We start from the raw sequence: 24,173 nt of genomic DNA on the forward strand, positions 1-24,173 counted from the left end.
CCTCTTCTCCTCTCCCTTCTCTTTTCCCTCTTCTCTCCCTCTTCTTCAGATTCATCTTCCTCGTCTTCCTCTTCCTCTTCCTCTTCTTCCTCTTCTCTCCCTCTTTGCCTATGCCTATGCCTATGCCTATGCTTATGTTTGTTTGTTTGTTTGTTTTTTCATGTTTGTGTCTATGTTAGACATGGGATCATGTCACTCATCCGACGAGTACGGACAACCTCGTAGGAGGAGAGCTCATGATCTATATGCTCTAGAGGACTTTGATTCCTCTCAGGCAACTACCCCGAGGACTACCCCTGGTCTGACTCCTCTTGGACCTAGAACTACGACTACCCCTGGTCTGACTCCTCTTCCACGTAGCACTGTGACTATCCCTCGGGGAACTCCTTTGCTAGCCATGCATGGCTTTGTCGAGAGTCTCGATGTGTTTGTAGCATAGATGAGCGATGAGGAGGCGGTGAGATTCTTCTCTCTGCTATCTTAGAGGACCTCAGCAATTCCCTCCCCTACACCGACGGCTGGACGTACTGCCTAGCCATCCCCTCGTGCCCCTTCGACCGAGGGGTCATCACCTACGCATGCCTCTCGTAAGGGAAGGAAGAGTAGGAAGGGCAGTTTATGTTGTGCTGACTCGGGAGATGTAGACAAGTCAACACACTCACATTCCTACAGGTCTCCACTTGGTCTGGAGATGCAGTATCAGTCAGGTCCCTTTCCCTCTCCTACTCCCACTACTACTCCTCGCTCCATAAGCTGCGGTCGCGAAGCTTCCACTCCTTCTGACTCTGCTACCATCAGTCCTCCTTACTCAGTAGCGGATCTCTCCTATCTAATCACAGCTACCGGAGAGATAATAGAAGATAGAAAGGGCAAAGCAGTGATGGCCACCATGAGGCAGTTGATGAGCCATCACTTCAAGAGTGGCATTGCTGTCGATTAGCGGTATCAAGATGGCCAAAAGAAGCAGGTGGTCATCGATGAGTTAAAACAAAAATACCCTAACCCGCCAAATTGGGAGTTTAATGAGGATTATATGCGAGAGCGCATGGGTTTGGTCTTGAAGCATCGTAGATCAATCTTGCGTACTTCCATCACAAAGGGGTTGGCTAAATCCAGCTGGGTAGACAAAGCTGATTGGAAGTTCTTCAAGAAGCAAAATAGGGACCATCCCGAATTGTTCGAGGGTCAGAGGAGGGCTGCGAAGAGACGGTTGGACGTCATAGGTACTTCACACTTTGGTGCAGGCGGACGGTTGGCGTTCGAGGCAACCGTGGTAGGTCTACTTCTTCTCATTTAATGTATTTTTCTATTTGTTTTACTACATATTACGTGCACTTTAGCTAACTCTAACTCTCGTAAATTGGATCCATAGTAAGCTGCGATGGGTCATCTTCCTACAGATGCAGAGATGCGATGCACATTTCGGATAGGAAAAAGCCATGGTTTATTGAGCAAGAGGCAATGGGAGCAACGGTCGATTGGGCTTAGGTGGCTGCTCACACGGTATAAGTTTACTCCTACTTGTAATCTCACTTTTTAAATTGTTTTATTCTTTAAGTTCCAATCTAATTTTCGATTTATATGGTTCACTCTTAGGGTCAAAGCTCAAGCATCCCATCATCAGAGGCGAGTGATCAACAAGGCCGGGGATCAGACACACGTGATGAGGATCAGGGAGAAGACACAACTCACGAGGACCAAGGAACAGTCCAACAAGACGAGGATGATTCAGATTCAGATGAGTAGTAGTAGTAGTAGTGGTAGTAGCATTTTCTTCACCCTGTATGTCATTTTGTATATCCGCTCATTTGAGCAATTTTGTATCGCCCTTTCGAAAGGGTAATTTTGTAACAAACAATGTTTTATATGTTCGACATGTATATGCTTTTGTTGCTCGATCATTTCATTTGAGCGATTTTGTATCACCCTTTTCGCAAGGGAAATTTTGTTATAAAAGACTTTGTTTTGTAATTACTAAAAAAAAAGGGATTAGTGGGGCTAAACAGGGCCATAGCAAGCCCTCTTTAGCCCCACTAATCCTTTTTTTAAAGTTTTGTTAATCGTCGCTATATAGCGACATTTACTAGTGTCGCTATATAGCGATGATTAACAGTGTCGCTATCTAGCGATGTTTATCATCGTCGCTATATAGCGACGGTTCTTTTCTGACGCTTTTAGCGACTTTTATAACGACGTCTGCACCCGTGAAAAAAAAAAATTTAATGTGAAAAGCGTCGATATTTTCATCGGAAAATGGCGTATGCCTTGTAGTGGTTTGAATTGCGATAGGTTGCTCCAGAAGATATTGCCTGCACCAAATACCGTGCCCATGTCAAGAGAGGAAGCAAAGAAGATGCTAACAATGGTAGGTATGGATTATGATACCATCCATGCTTGATGTTGTGATTGTATTATGTTTCGTCGTGAGCATGGAGATTTGGCTACTTGTGTGAAGTCCAGGGAACAACGATATAGAGATGACTTATAGGGGGTGAGCAGATGCTGGTAAAGTTCTTGAGACACTTTTCCATCATTGCTAGAATACAGCACATGTTCTGATTCAAATCCATATCAAAGTTGATGACTTGGCATGCATCTCATCGGTCCATTGATGACACATTGAGGATTCCCATAGTTCGTGCAGCTTGTAAGCACATGGACAATCGGTGGCCAGACTTTGCAAGGGAGCCACACAACTTACATCTTGGGCTTGCCATGGATGGAGTGAACCCTTTTGGGTTACGCTCAACATCTTAGTCAAGATGGCCCATAGTCTTGGTGAATTAAAATATCCCACCATGGCTAAAAAAAAAAAAGGGACACCTCATGCTTGCACTGCTTGTGCTAGGGAAGTACAAGGCCAAAAATATGGCATGCATGTCTTATACTAACACATTCATGCACGCGTGGAGGACTTGTTACAAGTGGGTACCATGCTTGTCCTGTTTGTGGACCGGTTTTGAAAACGCTTGCACAATACTCCAAACATATGAGGAAAAATGTTTATGAAGGTCATGCTCAATACCTTCCGCTTGACCATCTTGTGCATGGAGGCCAGCTTGATCCACCACCACCATATTTGAAGTAACATGACTGGATTTAGGCTTCGAGGGTGAATGGAGATCCTCGTGGTATGAAGAGGCTATCCATCTTTCACGAGCTTCCTTATTAGGGTCAGCTACAAATCAATCATCTCTTGGATCCCATGCATATCTTCAAGAATGTGGGGGCTAGTATTTGGGCACACTTGGTTGGTTCCAAAGACATGATAGGAGTGCGAGAAGACTTGCGTGCTATGAGTAGGATGCCCCGTTTGTGGCCTCAAGTGCGTGCTCGTAAAGTTGTCCTCCCAAAAGCAACATGGATCCTCTCCAAGAGAGGGGAGGCACATTGCCTCTTTTCGAACACCGACAGGGTACATGCATTGCTTGAAAGGAGCATTTTCAAAGGAAAATAAGCTTAGTTGGCTCAAGTCCCATGATTGGCACAAGGTCTTATAGATTTTCTAAGCAATAGGATTAGTGTACCGATAATCGTGATGCGTTAGTGTAATTATGATTATGTTATATGATTGACATGCCTTCTTTGTTGCTTGGATAGTTAATCCTCCTAATTATAGTGAAAGGGTTCTTACAAGAATATGTTAGAAATGCTATATTCAAGATCAGTGGTATTGTGAGGTATGCTTACTATCAAATTGCATCGATTGCATTTTCTTCAATTTAAGTTGACTAATATGTAGACTGATTATGAATGTATCTTACATGGGCATGTGAAATAGGTGGATATCTCAAAAAGAGATCTCCATATCGAGAAGGCTAGGGTGGACTCCATCGAAGCCATATGCTTGCTTGAGAAGCACTTTCCCTCGAGCATTATGACAACTCAAGTGCACTTGCTTGTGCGCATAGTTGATGAGGTGGCCATTGTAGCTACCGTTCATAGTTGGTGGATGTATTTTCTTGAGGGGTTTATGAAACTTTTAAGGGATTTTTAAGGCAAAGAGAAAGACTAGAAGCAAGCATGCCAAAAGGATGGCTTGTGCAAGAGTCATTAGTATATATCACAGAGTTTCTTGCATCCATGGATCTCAATATGCCGCAGGCTTGGCATAACAAGGATGATGATCGCATTGTTGGCGAGGTTCCCCAAGCAAAAGGGATTGAAATAAAGATAAGCGAAGAGCAAATGGAGAAATTTAATAAGTTTTGTATCCTCAATACCAAGGAGATGCAGACGTGGATTGAGAGATATGAAGTAGCCAAAGCAAAAAGAATAAATGCAAGGAGGAGATTCAAAGTAATGTACAAGCGATCGCAACCATATCCAAGGGATCTCGCCCTTCTCCACACTCACATGTCACTTTATTGGCTACAGTTGGCTCTATGTAAAGCTCATGTAAAGCCGAACACGATGGACAGACAATAAATGAGCGCAAGTGAGAGTTATCATCTGGATGTATGATGCATGTAAGTTTCTTACCTCGTGACGTAATTAATTAGTAATTATTTGTGGCAATATACGCTATAAAATAGATGCATTCTCATTGTTTTAATGATGCTTTTTTGTAGTACAAAAAGTATAGTGCATTATGGTCATATGGACGACATTTTCACGTGGAATGCATCGATTCAAAGAGTCATGTATGATTGTGGAGTCATGGCTAACTTCACACAAGATAGCCGAGCAAGTGGTTCTAATACCAATCTTCTCTCCTCGCAGTTGGATTATTGTGGGACCATATGCGAAATCTATGAAATTGATTTCAAACGATTTAGTATATTCATTCTTGATGTAAAATGGTTTAGAACTATTTACAACGGTCCCCATGCGACAGTGAGGAAAGACAGTAGTGGTTTCTTTACAATCGACTCCACCAAACTTTGGACCGATGAAAGTGATGCTTTTTTCTTCCCGAGCATTGTGAGCAGGTGCATACTAATGATTTAATTAATCGAAGTTTTCATTTCTAAAGATCCATTGGTACATGTACTTAAGCATAGTTTCATATATATAACTGATGGCATTTGGCACCCATCTTCAATATAGGTGGTTTTTCATCAGGATCGTTCTGATCCAAGATGGTGGTACGTGATCCAAGTTGCACCAGGAAGCAAATTTTTGAAGATAGAGAGGTGGATATGGAGATGCCACTACCAATTCCGGATCCAATTGATCCAGATGGATCTAGTGAAGAAGATGAAGATCACAATATGAGCCAAGAGGAAGATGCGCATAATGACATCATACGGGAGGAGGACGGAGATCACGATATTGCGGAAGAATATGACGATCATCAAGAATCACCCAACATGTGATCAAGTCTTAGGTGAACGTACGATGCCAGAGTACGATGAAGGAGATCAACTCGGTATAGAGTTCGAGATAGACTTGTTTAGCGCACTAGACTTGGCTCATGATGAAGCCATTGATGTAAATGCTCTTCATTGAATTTTTTCATCTCAAACTTAGACATGAATGTATGAGCTTCAAACTTGATGAACATGCTCTTGTACTTTTATTCTTTCAAAGAATCAAACATGTATGAAAAGAAAAAAAAATTATCATTGGAAAAAACTATCTTTAAAGATCGATATGGGGAAAAAGACTCTCTGTAAAATGTCACTATAGGAAACTGTCTCAAAGTTGCTATATAACAACCTTCTACAAGTTTGGCAAGTGTCGCTATATAGTGACTCTATATAAATGTCGCTATATAGCGACACTTGCCTAGAGTCATTATATAGCGACACTTTTCTAAACCCGCTTTGCTTACTGACAATTAGCACCCCGTGCACTCTAAACATCGATGCTTAACTATCAGAATAAGGTCCGTGTGTAGTAGTGAATTAAAGGTAACCATCCAGAGTAATAAATGAAGTGAGCGTGGGTGTTTGCAAGGGCATGTGATCTACTTCATGTGCTTGTGGTATTACAATGCATTTCTTGATTTGATCATGACTATATGAAGGTGTTTTCATTCTAAATTTGGTGTGGACGTGCTCACAATTTTTATCCTTCAGATGATCGAATACAATGTCCTGGGAAGTATGTTTTTCGAATCTACTTGATTTAACTTTTTAAAAATTCTAGTATTGACATAAGCATCAATATGGAAGTCCATATTGAGATCTTTAAATAATCATCATATTTTCTCCAATATTATTTTTGGTATACTCATGCTAATATCCACACCAATAATGAATTCAGCTTGAAAAGTATACCGATGAATTTTTTCTTTGGAACCGATTTTGATGTTCCATTATTTGGGACCAAGCAAAAAACTAAGTGCTAAGAAAGCATCACCAAAAAGCAATCAACATGGACCAATATATGTAGTAATTACAAGTGCATGTTATGAAATATTTTCTAGCAAATATCTTAAGAAAGACTTCAAGATAGTAATTGCATATATTATTCTTGCCTCTAGGTGTGTGAATGATGAAAGGGCTCTAGGTTAAAGATAGATCGATGCCATTCTTGCCACCTGTAAGGCACATAACCTAGCTCAAGGGGGTCTCTATGTATAAACCCTATATATCAGATGCATTCAAGACCTATTTCTAAAACCCCTTACCTATAAATTTATCATGAATAAAACACAACCTTATTCCATTCAATGTATGAATGCATCCTTTCTATGATACCCTTCTCTATGTGAAAAATGTGTAAAAAGGAGATTGAAATTTATTCTTTTGTTGAACCCATGTGCTATGCTTACATATTATGAGTGACCCTCTCGAGTAACATACCATTTTTTCATAATTTTCCATTCTAATGTCAAATGAAATTTATAGACTAAAGCCTTAAAGTACCACACATATGCCGCGTTACACTACATACCCTACTCCTTAAGATGATATAGTGTTATCCAATGAGCATTGTTTAGTCCTTGTTAGAAAGATAAATAATGCTTCATGGACTCCTCCAATGTCATTGTGTTAATGCATGTCAATGAAAAAATATTTGATCCATGGTGCTTTGGATATATTTACTATGGAGGAGGACTAGTTTTGTGATCTTTTGGCTCACACAACCTAAATGACTACCATTTGTGCTCTTTATAAAAAAAGGCCCTATATGTCACACTTTCATCTCTTCCACCCTCACAAATATTGTAATACTATTTCTCAATCTCATCAATTCAAGAGGAAAAATATCAAGGATTGGAAAGAGGAAGATCTATATGAGTGCAAATTAACAACCAAAAGAGCTCGCTACCACACTTTATGTCACAACTTCCTTCCAACTTAGACTTTTTATTATCTTACTATTTTATTCTCTTGCATGTGAATTGTTAAGGAATAATGACTTATAAGATTACTTGTACATGCATTGATCACAAATGCTACAATGAAAAATGGTGAATGCTAGATTGCATTTTACTTCCAACCTTGAAACACTAAGTCTATTACATCAATTAATATGTGTGAATGGGTCCTAGATGGTAGAGTAGGGACAGGTGATGACTACAAATGAATAGCACACATTTGGGAGGGATATGTTTAACAAAGTCATAATGAAATGTATCACTAAAACAAAATCAAATGTTGTCATGATGAAAAATTGAATTAACACACCTCCTAAATTACATCCATCAACTTTAGGGCACTTGCCTTTAATTAGTAAAAAACTTTCTACATTATATACATCAACGTTACAACACTTGCCTCTCTTTTGCCTTTAATTAGGAAAAAGCTTCCTACATTATATACATCAACCTTAGACCACTCGCCTTGATCATATTAGCTTTTTGTTGATATTTTCAATAGGGGGCCTTATTGTATTACAAAGTAAATTGAGATTATGTCCTCATTTCAGTACTATATTTTTATTAGAATATGATGAGTACAATATTACATGCTAACAACTTGAGAACTTTATGAAGAGAACGAGCACACAGAGTGGTTTGCGGATATTACGCAGGGCGCCATGCGTGCTCGCTCTCCCATCTGTCTTCACCCTTCGAGGTTCTTCGACATCCTGTGAGAGGGTTCACAGAGAACACGATCGTCCCGAAATCTTATTGTATTCGGCACATGCAGCAGCTTCCATTTTGACGCGAATATGGGCATGTAATGAGGTCGTTTTGACACGAATACGGGCACTTGTGATTCAGTGCGTGCATGAAGCAGCCTTACAGAAGGAAAGCACGACTGTTGTCCCTCAGGCTGAGTCGAGCGATATAACATGCGACCATGAAACGTAGAGATGGGTAACATGGGTTGCATAAACACCACTGTTACATCATATGGCTGACACTCGTCACCTAGCGATGAATTGGAGCATCGAGAGTTCATTTTTGTTATGACTGTCAAAACCTAATGGCCGGCTTGTTGTCATCTGTACAGGTTTCACGTTCTCTGTGAATTTGATGACTGGACGGAGAAAAACACAACCGAGATTGATGACTACTGTGTATAGCGTGTGAAATAGCGTTGTCGTGTCAAAACGTACTAAAAGCAATGGGCATGTTTCCAGGTTTCGCGGTGTCTGGCCAATCGGGAGTCGCGACACCTGCAGAGGGAGAGTGGTTGGTTCCGGAACCACTCTCCCTGTTTTGATGTAGACGTCGACATCCTTACTCCGTAGACACAATTAAATTTTGACGTATGACTGGTTTGCTTATTTCATTAATGACGTAAGTTTCGCCGTCGCGGAGGGAGCCTCATCACAAGGTATGATAAGAGAGGGTTCCCGCGTCGGCCAAACTTGGCATATCTGCTGGGTTCGGCGTCCAACATGTTCCCACGTTACGTTTCCGTTTTCCTCGGGGCCTCAACACAGCATATCTGGCGTCCGTTGGAGACGGAATCCAGCCTACTGTCCACGAGCATATCGGGGCTGGACTTGCACACCTCCAAGTTTGCTGCCCTCATCGATGAGGGCATCGCTCTCCCGCCCAGATCTTCCCGCCAGACCTACGCGGCCTTCATAGCCACACCGCCATGCTTTTGGCGGGAGTGATGATCGCAGATGGAAGCTAGGCAGCTGGAATTGGGGCCCGTTTGTAGCTGTTGCAGGTTTCCGGGCGAGAAATTTGAGCGTGGGAACGAAAACTGGCAAACGCTCAGATCTGCCAGGCTTTGCCAAGCCGCTGGCATATCTGCTGGGTTCGGTGGAAACGGGAACTGGCTCTAAGTATGTTTCTCAACTGTTTCCCGCTACATCGCCGAATTTTTCTTTGCATGTAGGGAAGCAGTAGATAGATTGGGCACATGCAGTCTGCCAGAGATTGTATACCGGCAGCATGACTGCCTATTGGATGCCGAAAGTTTATCAGATTTACGAGCACATGATCCACCCAAAGAAACCTTCAGCAAGCCTAGGAGGTGGAGGGAGCTTCATACTACGTGCTGGAATCTGAAAGCATGCATCTGATTGGTTGTTGATTGCTTGTATGTACATATAGCACGAAGCTAAGCCACATCATGTGGCTTCAAGTACCAAAAATAAGAGGAGTGTATATACAAGAGGCACAAAGCCAAGCCAGTGGCTTTAAGTACAAAAAGGAGTAGCTAGCACTACTTCTAGGACTAATCTAAGTTCTCTGGGACCTCCTTCTAACCCTTAAACTTCTTCTAAACCCTACAACCCCCAATGAAGCCTTCATTACCTCAATCATGACGATACACGTTCTTTTTACACATGCATGCACTTTGTTTGCTTAACACACTTAAGCCTACGTCTCTCACTGGAACACGACTCGAGGTTCTAAGCTACACGTATACAACAATCGACAACTCTAATATATCTGTAGGGGACAAAAAGCCTCAAAACCCTGCATACTGAGAAAACCCAGCTCTTCTTACCAAAGCAGTAGGAAACTAACATTTGGCACCGCTGCCAGGGAACGAATTCTTTCTCTCTCTTTCTCCCTCTCTCTCTCTCTTTCTCTTTCTACCTTTTTTTTCCTCCCCCTCTATCTCTCTATTCCTCCCCCTTTCTCTCTCTCTTTCTTTTCTCTCTCTCTCTCTTGTTTCTCTCTCTCTCCCTTTCTCTCTCTCTCTCACTCTCTCTTTCTTTTTATCTCTCTCTCACTCTCTCTCTCTTTCACTCTCTCTCTTTCTCTCTCTATCACTCTCTCTCTTTGTTCTCTCTGCTCTCTTTTCTCTCTCTCCACTCTCTCTCTCTCTCTCACTCTCTCTCTCTCTTTTCTGTCTCTCCTCTCTCTCTCTCTCACTCTCTCTCTCTTTTCTCTCTCTCCACTCTCTCTCTCTCTCACTCTCTCTCTCTCTCTTCCCTTTACCCCCCCTCTCTCTACCTTCCCCCTCCCCCTCTCTGCTCTCCCTCTCTCTCTCCCCCTTTACCCCCCTCTCTCTACCAATCCTCCCCCTCTCTGCTCCCCCTCTTGCCCCCCACCCCCTATACCCCGCCTCAGGGCGGCACTCCCCAAAGCCGCCCCGCACGCTAGTGGCGCGCCTGCAGCGATGCTCGCAGTGCCCGCCCACGGCGGTGTGCCAGCGGCACTCACCGGCCCACCTACTCAACCCCACCCTCCAATGCCCCCGTACCTTGCCCTCACCCACTCTACACCCCTGCCCCCGCCTGCTCTACACCCCCGCCCTCTCCCCTCTTCCCCCCGCCACCTCCCCTCTCCCCCCCACCACGCTCGCCTCTCTCCCCCTCCCGTCTCCCCCCTCTCCCCCTCCCCTCTCCCCTCTTCCCGCCGCCACCTCCCCTTTCTCCCCCGCCACCCTCACGACCCCCCCGGTGCCGCGAGGAACCCCCTGTAAAAAAAAACCTAATATTAACCCTAGGTTAGGTTTACTAACCATAGGTCAGTTACTCTAACTTAGTTAGGTTAGTTTTACCATAGGTTAGTGTAGGTTAGTTTTGACCTTCGTTTAGTTAGTTTCACCTAAGTTAGGTTAGTTTAACTGTTAGTTAGTTGAACTGACGATGGTCAGTCTAACCATCATTAGGTTAGGTTAGTTAAGTTAGTCTAACCTAGGTTAGTTAAGTTTAGTTAGGTTCGACTAACTCTTAAGTTAGTAACTAACTGCAGTTAGTCAAACCTCCCAGTTACAATAACTAGGAGGATATAGGTTAGTTCCCCTAACTACATTAACTTGGTTCCAACCCCTAGTCGGAATTCAAGTCCATTCACACCACCCTTAGGACACACCCCCCCCCAAAGCCAATTTTACCCCTACTTTAACCCCTCGTAACTCATCCATTTGGGACCCAAACTGGACCCCGTTTGAACCCAAATCTTTCAAAAAGATCTCCAAAGGAACCCAAATGAGAAAGTGCAGAGTAGGTCTCAGTCCAAGAATCCAGGTAGTAGTGAATGCTTTGGGGGCAAAGAACATTCAAGACCTTATGCATTCAGCTTCAGTAGCTAGTCTTGTGCCGTTACAAGATCCATCCACGGTACTATCCTTGCATGAAGGATGTGCCGAAAGAAAGAAAATTGATTTTTCAAAATCCAAAAAGAAAGAGTATCCCAAGGTTGAAAAGAAAGGGTTTCAGCCTCAGAAGCCGAGGGGTACTCAGTTTTCAAAGTCATATAAAGGCAAATCTCCATTCACCCTTGAACATATAGCCGAATTCCATAGAGATGGAAAATGCTTCAAGTGCGGCAAAGAGGGGCATGTGGCTGCCCAGTGCCCAAAAAAGCCTTCAACTTCGAAGGGAAAAGAGGCAGAGCAGCCACGAGGACCGTAAAAGCCAATGGCAGGAGGAATTCCTGACATACTGGGTCATGTTTCAAACCCAGAAGAATGAGAATTGCTACTATCATGGGGCAAAGTCAGAGACTAGCAAGCGCTAATTTTATTTGATCTAAGGGCTACTGATAATTTCATATCAAAGGACCTTGCCCTAAGGCTGGGAATAAAGACGGAGGAGATGGATAGGGCTTTGGATGCCGATCAGATGTTCTGTGGGAATCTTGTGCTAGTCACTCCCTTGATAGGGAAGCTCTGTCTTCATGTACAGAGTTATGTGGATCAGGAAGACTTCTTCATTTCTCCACTCAAACATCATGATGTAGTCTTGGGAATGCCTTGGTTTCATTGCAAGGCAGTGAAGTTGACTCTTCTTGAAAGAGTGCTGGAGTTTGTGCATAGGGCAATTCTTTTGTAACTATTGTGTGCTATATTGGCTAGAAATAAAGATTGCCCACTAACACCAGCTTTTGTTTAGATACTCCATCTTTTATTGTTTACCATATTGGTCCCTCAAGATCAATCACGTGCTTGATCCCATGCATATCTTCAAGAATGTGGCATCTATCAATTGGGAACATTTGAATGGGACACGAGATTCCACAGGCATAAGGAAGGATCTACGTACCATAGGGAGGATAAGTGAAGCTTGGCCACAAGAGAGGCCAAATGGCCGTGTTTTTTTTACCTCGTGCACCATGGAAGTTATTAAAGCTAGAGATGGTGGCGGTGAAGCGAGCTATCACTACAATTCATACTCCCACTGGATGCATGAGGTGTTTGAAGGGGGCCTTTACAAAGAGCAAGAAAAGAGGTATAGAGCAATTATATGGCTTGAAATCTCATGATTGGCACAGGATGCTCCAAGTAAGTATTTTATGTGCATAATATCTTTTTCCTTTCAAACTTGTGAGTGAATTAGAAGCAACTAATCAACCACTAATCAACCATTCCTCGTGTGTTCAGTTCATACTACCTACTAGCATTTCTCGTAGTGCATCAAAGGACATGAAGGATTGTATTAATAAGATGGGCGAGCTTGTGAGGTACTTTACATGATACAAAATGTGATGCATATCAATGCTCCATGCAAGGTGTTCATATTGCTAATATGGTGTACTTTTTCATTTCTAGGTATGTGAGCTCAAAGGAAATAGATCCCACCATGCTTGAGAATGCTCGAGTTATAGTGGAGGTGGTTTGTTTAGTGGAGGAGACATTTCCACGGTCTATTCTCACAAGCCAACTACATCTCATAGTGCATTTGGTGGATGAGATTGATATATGCGGTACTATACATGCACAATGGTTGTTCTTCCTCGAGCGCTTCATGAAGACCTTGAAGGGTATGTTTCGTGAGACAAAATGCAAGACCCGAAGGTAGCATGGCTGAGGGTTGGTTGGTACAAGAGTCACTTGTATATATTTCTGAGTTTCTTGTTGATGTGGATAGCTCTCTCCCACGACTATGGAGAGATGATGAAGACCTAAGGATGACCTCTATTGTACCTCAAGGGAAAGGACGCAACAAAGTAATAGACACGGAGTTGCTTAATAATATCAACATCTATTACATGCTTAATAGTGATGTGATGAAAAGATAGGTGACAAGATATGAGGATGCAAAGGCAAGAAGACAAGAAGAAAGGGCCCTCTTTCGTACACACCACGGATCTCGTGTGCCATACCCTTAGTATCTAAGAGCACTTCCAAAGGATATTCATATGGATTGGCTACTTGATGAAATGGAGAAAGCAGAGAAAGACGAGGGGATGCATATCACAATGGAAGAATGGGAGTATGCTAGGGGATGCATGAGCAAGGTCGGTATATAGAATGTTATGCATAAGTTAGGAGCTTTCAATAATTTAGATTGCTTATTTAATTGATTTTGTCTTGGTGTAGTGCACTATGTTCAATGCTATATGGTGTGAGGGCAAGCATTTTCGAACACAACGGATTGATGATAAGAGAAATACACAAGATTTTGGCGTCATTGCTAGCTTTGAGGGAGCCAATGGAGCCATGGATGATTATTGTGGCATAATCCAAGATATTATTAAGCTTGACTTTCGACACTTCTTTGTGTATGTTTTCGATGTAAAGTGGTTTAAGGACGTGGTGGAAAGAGGCCCTAATGCAACAATCAAAGGCTGTGCAAGTGGCTTTGTAACTATTGACTCCACAAAGTTTTGGCAAAGTAAGAAGGACACACTAGTACTACTGCAGCAATGTGAACAGGTACTGTACACACATATAAAAATACTCACTACTAAATATTTGATACCTTCGATGCAAGGAAAATGACATGATTGTATTTGTGTTTGAATTAGGTTGTCTATCAACCAATGGTGGATAATAATAGATGGTGGCATGTCATACCTATTATGCCACGTTCCAAAGTGATGTATAGTATACTTACTAATATGGAGCATATGCAGGATGATCATGGCCATGGAGGTGATGATGACCGTGATACGAGAGAGGAGGATGACCATGAGATAGGAGATATAGATATTGAGGCCATTACCCATGAGGACGAAACCATTGGTGATGCTAGTTTCGATGAGCACACGAGTAGCACAAGTAGTAGTGGGTTGAATGTATTTGTAGATCTAAACACTTGTTTGGATTTTGAAGTAGATAGTTTGGCAAGGGTTGATCTCATTGAGCATGAGATTGAACCGTAGCCCATCATTGATACTGGCAAAACTATTTTACATACTGTCTCATTCTCCTCACCTCAATTAATTTTTGTATATGTGGGTTTGTAAAAAAGCATTGATGTTTTTGTTAAAATTATGTGCTTTGGTAATCATGGGCAATGTTTGGAAAGCAGTGATGTACACCAAAATCTCACTTTCTGTATTCTCTATTTTGCATCTAAATACGCATCTAATTCTCAGTGTAGACGTGCTAATAGATGCGTCTATACACGTACAAATACATGCATTGGTAAACGTAGTGATAGACGAGCCCGTATTTTCTCAGTGTAGACGTGCTAGTAGGTGCGATAATACATGCGTAAATAGACGCACTATTAAACGTGCTTTTAAATGTGCCCGTAATTTCTCTTTTCAAGCAACACCTATAGATGCGCCCGCTATTTTGCATGTCTATCAAGCGCATCTATGGTTGCTTTGTGTTGTGATATCATCAAACACCTCCTCCTTCATGGCTTCATAAGGTAATGGTGGAGGGCTACTATCACCATCACTTCATGCATCCGTAACGGTCCCTCCTGAAGATCCCACCTCATATCACCGATGCTTCGCATCCTCATGACGAGCATAGGGCAACATATGCAGGTGTGGCACTGCATCCTGGATCAAATTAAAATGGGATCATAACTCAAACATATGAACACCCATTGGTATCTCAATCAACCTTAACTCTTTAACACTTACCATGTTTATGGTCGCATCCCATTCTCCATACTTTGAGATGTGATTGAGTGTAATCCTGCGTGCATGATACATGTTTCCTCGACATCAATCACACATACATTTGATTTTTTGCTCCAACCACATACACGATGGTGGATACGGAGGGATTCATCCTCACTAGACTTACTTGTTGAAGATGAAGACATCCTACAAATAAACAACCCAAAAAATTTGCTCTTGTATCAAATATTTAATCTTAAAACTCTGTGGCGCATCTAATATCGTGTCAAAAACCGTGTCTATTTTATGGTACGTGTCTAAACCGTGTTGTACATGCAATTAGACGTGCATTTAGATGTGTATATAGATGCGTAATTAGATGCACCTATAGATGCAATTTTCAAACCTACTTTTAGTGCGCTTGCTTTTCTTCACATACTTTTAGTGTCATGCGGCTTGCTTTGCTATTAACAGACATAGTGCCGAGCATCCACACTTATCTCCAAGCACACACACTTATCTCCAAGCTTACACAATCATCTCCAAGCACACAAGAGAAGAGGGTGAACAATAAGATCCATGGCCCAATACCACCAAAGCTCCATCACAATAGTGTACAACGGATGACATATGACCTATGGTACATAAGTTTAGTCTCTTTACAGTTGATCTTCTTTGAAAGTTATTCTGTTTGGATCTCCAAGATTAAACGAATGTTTTTGGTACTAGTGTTGTGCTTTTGTGTCGGGCGCATGTGCTTTTGTGTCAGGCGCATATCCTTTTTGAGTTTTTAGAATAGTCCGTCTGTTGGAGCGAGTTTATAGATGCATCTAAGAGCACGTCTATAGACGCGTCTACTCTATTTTGTTGAAGCGCATCTATAGATGCATCTAAGAGTGCGTCTATAGACGTGTCTACTCTATTTTTGGAAATAAATAGCCGCGTCTATAGACGCATTGTTATACATAAAGATAGACATGCTTTGTTATTTTTTCCTAGCCTGGCCTTCCCTTCCCTTCCCTTCCCTTCCTTTCCATTTCCTTTCCTTTCTCTTTCCTCTTTCCTTTTCCTTTCCACTCTATATTTTCCTCTCTTTTTGATTGAAAAAAAAGATTGCACTCTATATTTTCCTCTCTTTTTCCTTCTCTCTTTTACCTCTCTTTCCTTCTCTTTTCATCTCTCTTTTTCTCTCTTATCTCCTCTTTTTTTCTCTCTTTTTTTCTCCTCTCTTTTCGTCTATTTTCCTCTCTTTTTTGTTCTCTTTTATCTTCTCTTTCCTTCTCTTTTCATGTTAATTTTTCTCTCTTATCTCCTCTCTTTTTCTCTCTTTTTTTCTCCTCTCTTTTCCTCTCTTTTCCTCTCCTTTCTCCTCTCTTTTATCCCCACTTTTTCTCTCTTTTTCTCCTCTCTTTTCCTCTCCTTTCTCCTCTCTGTTATCCCCACTTTTTCTCTCTTTTTCTCCTCTCTTTTCCTCTCCTTTCTCCTCTCTTTTATCCCCACTTTTTCTCTCTTTTTCTCCTCTCTTTTCCTCTCCTTTCTCCTCTCTTTTATCCCCACTTTTTCTCTCTTTTCTACTCTCTTTCCTTCTCTCTTTTTCTCTTCTCAATTCATCAATGATCTTCTTTTTTTCTTTTTTCCAGTTCAGGAAGCTCTTCAGGCTCACCTGATCTTTGGGAGACCATGTTTTGGGAGTTATATAACCTTTTGGGGCACCCTCCCAGTCCTGGGGATTTATACGGCTACATGACGGGTACTGTAAACACCCCCTAGGAGTCGGCACTACAGACTCCAAACCACGCCAACTCCATGCCAGCTGAGATTACCCCAGCGAAGTCAACACAGCCCAACCAGCTACATAGTAGAGCCCCTTCCCCCATGCCGTCAGGAAGCCCTTCTACCTTGCAAAGCCGTCGGCGTACTCTTGTGCAGTCGAGACTCGGTTCTCCAGCTATGAGTGGTCCATGTAGTCCCGTGTAGTCGAGAGTTGCTTCTCTAGCTACGAGTGGCCAACATACTAGCTCAACACAACACAATAGTAGGCGTAGTAGCAGGGAGAGCGGTGGGGGATGCATGGCACAGTGCTTTGGGAGGGGTGGTGGTGGGGACGAGGATGATTCAGATGATTTAGATGTGCCTCCGGGTGATGGTAGGATCTACTATGACATCACTTAGATAGGAGACATCTTGATGGATGCACGAGGGAAGGACATCATGGCCTTCATGCACTCTATAATTGCTAACAATTACAAAGATTGCTTTATTCACTACAAAGACCATCCAAAGAGGTTGGCTGATGAGACCCTCGCTACTGTTTGCTCTAGGTATCCTAACCCCCCCAATGTTCAATTCACAGATAAATGGGCCAAGTCAAATATTGCTACGATACTTGGCAATAAAAAATCTTCACTTAAGAGGTAGGCACTAGCGAAGCTTGCTAGGTTCGAGGGAGGTCAACCACCAAGGGGCCCGCCCCACACCGCTCACAAGCGTGAGTGGAAGAAAGCAATGAAGTCAGTGAAGGAGGAACCTAGTCTGCAGCACGTGGAGGCACGGAGGATCCAAATGGAGCAATATGGAAGCGTGCATTTTGGAGCAGGGGGTGTTGAATCATGGGAGGCCCAATTTGTAAGTATCGATCTCAAATTATATTGTTTATGTAGTTTATTAGGAGGTTGTTTCTTTGTACTAACCCCTCCGCAAATTGTGTCATCTTGGAGCTTGATATCATGGGTAGGTACCCTACTCCTGTCGAGACAGCCTACCACTGCCACCATCGTAAAGGAGATACATGGAGGGACTTCTATAATGATGGGTTGATTACTGAGGAGCAGTATATCTGGGCTACTAGAGCATCCCCCGAGGTATTTGAAAGTAATTAAAGAATGTCAATATTATAAGTAAAGATTTGATTTTTCATACATTGATATATGTTGTCTCTTGTTTATAGGACCCTGCACAAGAAGATGAGGAAGAAGAAGAGGAAGGAGGAGGTGGAGAAGGGAGAGTAGAAGGGAGCACAGAAGGAAGCATAGAAGGGAGCAAGGATGTGGAGGTTAGAAGGAGGTTCTAGGGTTTAAAAGGAGGTTCCAGAGTTTAGAAGGAGTCTAGGGTTAGAAGGAGGTTCCAAGTTTCAGAAAGAGATTCTAGGGTTAGAAGGAGGTGCCAAGGTTTAGGAGGTTTCAGGGTTTAGAAGAGGTTCCAGGGTTCGAAGGAGGTTCCAAGGTTCAGGGTAGAGTACATGGTGGAGAACTCGTCTCCCTTGTAGATCATGGAGTTTAAGGGATGAGGAACAAAGGGTTTAGAGGGAGCATAGGAGTGGGAGAGAAAGAAGGTGTAAGAGCATGGGGAAAAGAAGAGAGAGGAGGGAGGAGGAGGAGGAAGGAGAAGAGGGAGAGGATGGGTTGCAAGGTTGGAGGAGAGGGGAGGAGGAGTTGCAAGGTTAGGACATGCTTTTGGACATGGAGTGGAAGGAAGGATGGACACTTGAGACAAATGCTTGGAATACCAAAGTAGACTCAACACAGTGCCCCAAAGAGTGTGGGCTTCATTCCATTATGGGGTATTTATACAAGTTGGAGAGCTTCTCTCTCTGCATGTAGGAATTAATGTAACACATTCTCTCTCTACATGTAGAAGTTGTAACACAAAGTTACAACACATTCTCTTTCTACATGTAGAAGTCATATGTAGATGTTGTAATACAAAGTTGTAACACATTCTCTTTCTACATGTAGAAGTTGTAACACATTCTCTTTCTACATGTAGAAGTTGTAACACAAAGCTGTAACACATTCTCTTTCCACATGTAGAAGTCGTATGTAGAAGTTGTAACACATTCTCTTTCTACATGTAGAAGTCGTATGTAGAAGTTGTAACACAAAGTTGTAACACATTCTCTTTCTACATGTAGAAGTTGTAACACATTCTCTTTCTACATGACTGTGCCAACATGGACTTATGTAGAAAGCAAATGTGTTACAACTTCTACATGTAGAAAGAGAATGTGTTACAACTTTGTGTTACAATTTCTACATATGACTTCTACATGTAGAAAGAGAATGTGTTACAACTTCTACATGTAGAAAGACTGTGTTACAACTTTGTGTTACTTCTATATGTAGAACTTAGAATGTGTTACAACTTCTACATACGACTTTTACATGTAGAAAGAGAATGTGTTACAACTTTGTGTTACAACTTCTACATATGACTTCTACATGTAGAGAGAGAATGTGTTACTATTCCTACATGCAGAGAGAGAAGCTCTCCAACTTGTATAAATCCCCATAATGAGATGAAGCCCACACTCTTTGGGGCATTGTGTTGAGTCTACTTTGGTATTCTAAGTATTTATCTCAAGTGTCTATGCTTCCTTGCACCCCACGTCCAAAAGCATGTCCTAACCTTGCAACTCCTCCTCCCCTCTCCTCCAACCTTGCAACCCATCCTCTCCCTCTCTCCTCCCTCCTCCTCCTCCTCCCTCCTCTGCCTCCTCCTCTCTCCTTCTCCTCCCTCCTCCTCCTCCCTCCTCTCTCTTCTTTCCCCCATGCTCTTACACCTTCTTTCTCTCCCACTCCTATGCTCCCCCTAAACCCTTTGTTCCTCATCCCTTAAACTCCATGATCTATGAGGGAGATGAGTTCTCCAGCATGTACACTACCCTGAACCTTGGAACCTCCTTCTAACCTTGGAACCTCTTCTAAACCCTGGAACCTCCTTCTAAATCTTGGAACCTCCTTCTGACCCTGGAACCTCCTTCTGAACCTTGGAACCTCCTTCTAACCTTGGACTCCTTATAAACCTTGGAACCTCCTTCTAAACCTTGGAACCTCCTTCTAACCCTGGAACCTACTTCCAAATGTTAAACTCCTCCTAAACCCTACAACCCCTAATGAAGGCAAAAGCCGTCATTACCTCAATCATGATGATACACGTTCCTTTTACACATGCATGCACTTTGTTTGCTTACCACACTTAAGCCTATGTCTCTCACCGGAACATGACTCGAGGTCCTAAGCTACACGTATACTACAATCGACAACTCTAATATATGTGTAGGTGACAAAAAGCCTTGGAATCCTGCATACTGAGAAAACCCAGCTCTTCCTACGAAAGCAGTAGGAAAGAGCCAACTAACTGAACATGGGCACCACTTGTATCAGCAATATCGCCAGACCTCATCACCATCTGTCATTCTCCAACATCAAGCTAGCCAAATGATCCAAATGTCAGAACTATTCACTAGCACTACAAGGCACAGGCCCTTTTTCGATGGAAAAACCAACCTTTTCTACACAAAAGTTTTTTTTTAACGAGTGCAAAGGTCGGTATTTACATCGCTATAAGCATCGAAAAAGAACAGTCGCTATATAAGTGTCGCTATATAGTGACACTAATAAGCATCACTACATAGCGACACTGGTAAACATCGCTATATAACGACACTGGTAAATGTCGCTATGTAGTGATGGTTAACAGAAGCTTAAAAAAACATTAGTGGGGCTAAACAGGGCCACAACAAGCCCTGTTACTAATGTTCTTTTGAAGTAATTACAAAAGAATGTTGTTTGTTACAAAATTTCCTTTGTGAAAAGGGTGATACAAAATCGCTCAAATGAGCCGAGCGATAGAAGCATATACATGTCGAAGATATACAACATTGTTTCTTGTAAAATTACCCTTTTGAAAGAGAGGAGAAAAGAAGAAAAGAGGGGAAAAAAGAGAAAAAGAGAGAAAGCATATGCTTATGAAAAGAAGAGAAAAGAAAATGAAAGAGAGGAAATAAGAGAGGGAAAAAGAAGAGAAAGGAAGAGGGGAAAAGAGAAGGGTATGCTCATGCATAAGCATCAGCAATGAGCATAAGCATAGGAAAATGCATATGCTTATGAAAAGAAGAGAAAAGAGGATGAAAGAGAGGAAATAAGAGAAGGGAAAAGAAGAGAAGGAAGAGGAAGGAAGAGCGGCAAAGAGAATGCAAAAAGAGAGGAAAAAAGAGCATAAGCATAAGAGAAGGAAAACGAAGAGGGGAAAATCAGATAAGAGAGGAGAAAAGAAGAAAAGAGGGGCAAAAAGAGAAAAAGAGAGAAAGCATATGCTTATGCATGAGCATTGTGAACATAGTGGGAGAGAGGGAAGGAGTCTCACTTGCGGCTTTCTCACATACACAATGGGGGAATACACACAAAGGTGGAGGCTGAAAATAGTTTTTCTCTTATTAGTTGTGTAAGCCAAAAGAACTCTAGTACAAAGAAATAGAAGAACCCTATATGTGGGTCTCAAACCAAACTCAGCTAACTAAGGTGGCATACTAGAGTACATAAGGATAGCTCTCATCTAGCTATTATTCGTGGGCGGTGTACCAACCACATCTGCAGCTAACAAGTCGGTGACATAAATGCACAACGGTCACCTTGGCATATCACGAGTGGAGCTCGATATCTCAACACTCCCAATTCCTGCACACCAAGCAGGTCTCTGAACTTGCGCAGCTTCTTTGCACCCAATGCCTTCGTGAATATGTCAGCTACCTAATCCTCTGTGCTAACATAAACTAGATCAATAAGACCTAGTAAAACCTTCTCTCGCACATAGTGATAATGCAGCTCTATGTGCTTTGTTCTAGCATGATAGACTGGGTTATTTGCCAAGTGTATACTGCTCATGTTGTCACAATAAATGACAACTGGCCCATCTGTAGACTGATGCATATCATAGAGTAGCTTATGTAACCAAGCTATCTCACATGTAGCCATTGCTGCACCCCTGTACTCAACCTCTTTGCTCGACAAGGCAATTGTAGGCTGTTTCTTGCTGCTCCAAGTGCTTGCAGCACTCCTAAAGGAGAACACATATCCACTGATAGATCGTCTATAAAAAATACTACCAGCCCAATCAGCATCAGTGTATCCATGCAACTATATCTGAACCCCAGTCTCATAAAATAGTCCATACTGCAATGTGGACTTCACATACCTAAGTATGCATCTAGCCGCATCCAAATGTGGTTTCCTTGGAGCCTGCATAAACTGACTTACCAATCCAACAGCATAGCTCAAATCTGGCCTGGTAATAGTCATATAAATCAAACTTCCTACTATGCGTTTGTACATAGTAGGGTCTTCCAGAAGGTCACCTGCATCTGTGCTCAGCTTCACATTTTGCTCCAAAGGAACTGAAATAGGGTTACAGCCTGTCATCCCATATTTGGACAGCATGTCCAATCCATACTGCCTCTGCAAGAGCCATATCCCACTTGGTGATCTAATCACCTCAATGCCCAAGAAATAATGCAGCTCTCCCAAATCCTTCATCTCAAACTTCTGCTTCAATAGCATTTTCACATGAAGGATATCTTCATCACTATCACCTGTGATGATCAAATCATCAACATAAATGACAAGCAGCATAATACCTTTCTCTATTTTTCTCACATAAAGTGAGAAATCTGCCTTGGAAATCTGAAAGCCAATAGTGACAAGATATTGTCCTATCTTGTCAGACCATGCTCTAGGTGCTTGCTTCAAGCCATACAAGGCTTTCTTCAACCTGCAAACAAACTCAGGATGAACAGCATGAACATAACCTGTTGGCTGCTCCATAAAGACCTCTTCTTGCAAATCACCATGCAAGAAGGCATTCTTTACATCCATTTGATGTAAAGACCATCCCTTTGATGAAGCCATAGCAATGACTACTCTTACGGTTGCCATCCTTGCAACCGGACTGAATGTTTCTTCATAATCAATGCCATATCTCTGTGCATACCCCTCGGGGGGGGTCACTATGTATAAACCCTCTATATCACATGTGTTCAAGGCCTATATTTAAAGTCCCTTATCTGTAAAAATTTTCATTAATAAAATGTACCCCTTTTCTATACAAATCTATAAATTTTTTCCAAAACTATTTTAAATAGTCCCTTATGTATATTTCTTTCTGTAAATTTTAGAAATAAAAAAAATCCTTTTGTTGAACTCACATGATAGGGTTACATATGATGAGTGACCCCCCCGAGGCATACCCCTTGACAACTAATCTTTCCTTGTATCTGTTCACAGAACCATCTGCATTGTGCTTCACCTTATAAACCCACTTACAGCTAATTGCATTCGTGTCTTTAGGCAAAGGCACCGATTCCCATATAGCATTTGCTTCCAAGGCATCCATTTCTTCATCCATGGTTTTCTCCCATTTTTCTTTTCCCATGGTTTGCTCAAAAGAAGTGGGTTCTGGTTCCTGTATCACTTTGACCATATAAGCATAGTGAATGGCTGTAAATCCATCATATTTCAACCTATCCACAGGATATCTAGCTCTGGTAGACCTGCACAAAATAGGCTCACTTCTAGGTGCTCTCAAAACATTCCTGATTTTCCTTACTCCTGGTGTAACAATAGAAGGAATACCCAACTCATCATCAATGCTCTGTTTTGAGCCACTAGATTCACCATCCACATAAGAGTGACTTGCATTCACATCAAACATGGGCTGATCTACCTTCTCTTTTCCTTTTCGTGATACCTACGTACCACTATCTGCATGCTTTGAGGAGATTCTCTTGATCTCAATCTGCCTATCCATGGCGAAGTATGTAAACCACTACTAGAGGACACTACGGTCCACTAATATTTTGTGATTGCTACTATGAATTCTGTGTAGCATTACCATTTTGTGTATCTACATCAATCATCACATTTACTGGTTTATACCATCTCCTCATCTCATAAAAAACAACATCTTTGCTCACTGTAAACTTACAAGTAGAAGGGTTATAGCATCTATACTCTTTCTGTTACAGAGAATAACCAATAAAGATGCACTTCTCAGCTTTTGGATCCAACTTGGACCTCAACTCATCTGGCATATGAATATAGGCAATGCAACTAAAAATTTTCAAATGAGAAATATCTGGTTTCCTAGCAGTATACATCTCCTCTGGCGTCATGCCATGTATTGCTGCAGTGGGAGTCCTGTTCATTATGTAAACTACTGTAGCAACTGCTTTAGCCCAATAATAATCTGGTAGGTCTTTTTCGTTTAGCATGGCCTGAGATACCTCTCCAGTATGCTTGTTTTTCCTTTCCGCAAGTCCATTTTGCTGTGGGGTATGACTGCA

This window comes from Dipteris shenzhenensis, chromosome 2, assembly GCF_047967505.1.
Source record: "Dipteris shenzhenensis isolate YYH24624 ecotype China chromosome 2, Dip_SZ_1.0, whole genome shotgun sequence".
NCBI classification, from domain to species: Eukaryota; Viridiplantae; Streptophyta; class Polypodiopsida; order Gleicheniales; family Dipteridaceae; genus Dipteris; species Dipteris shenzhenensis.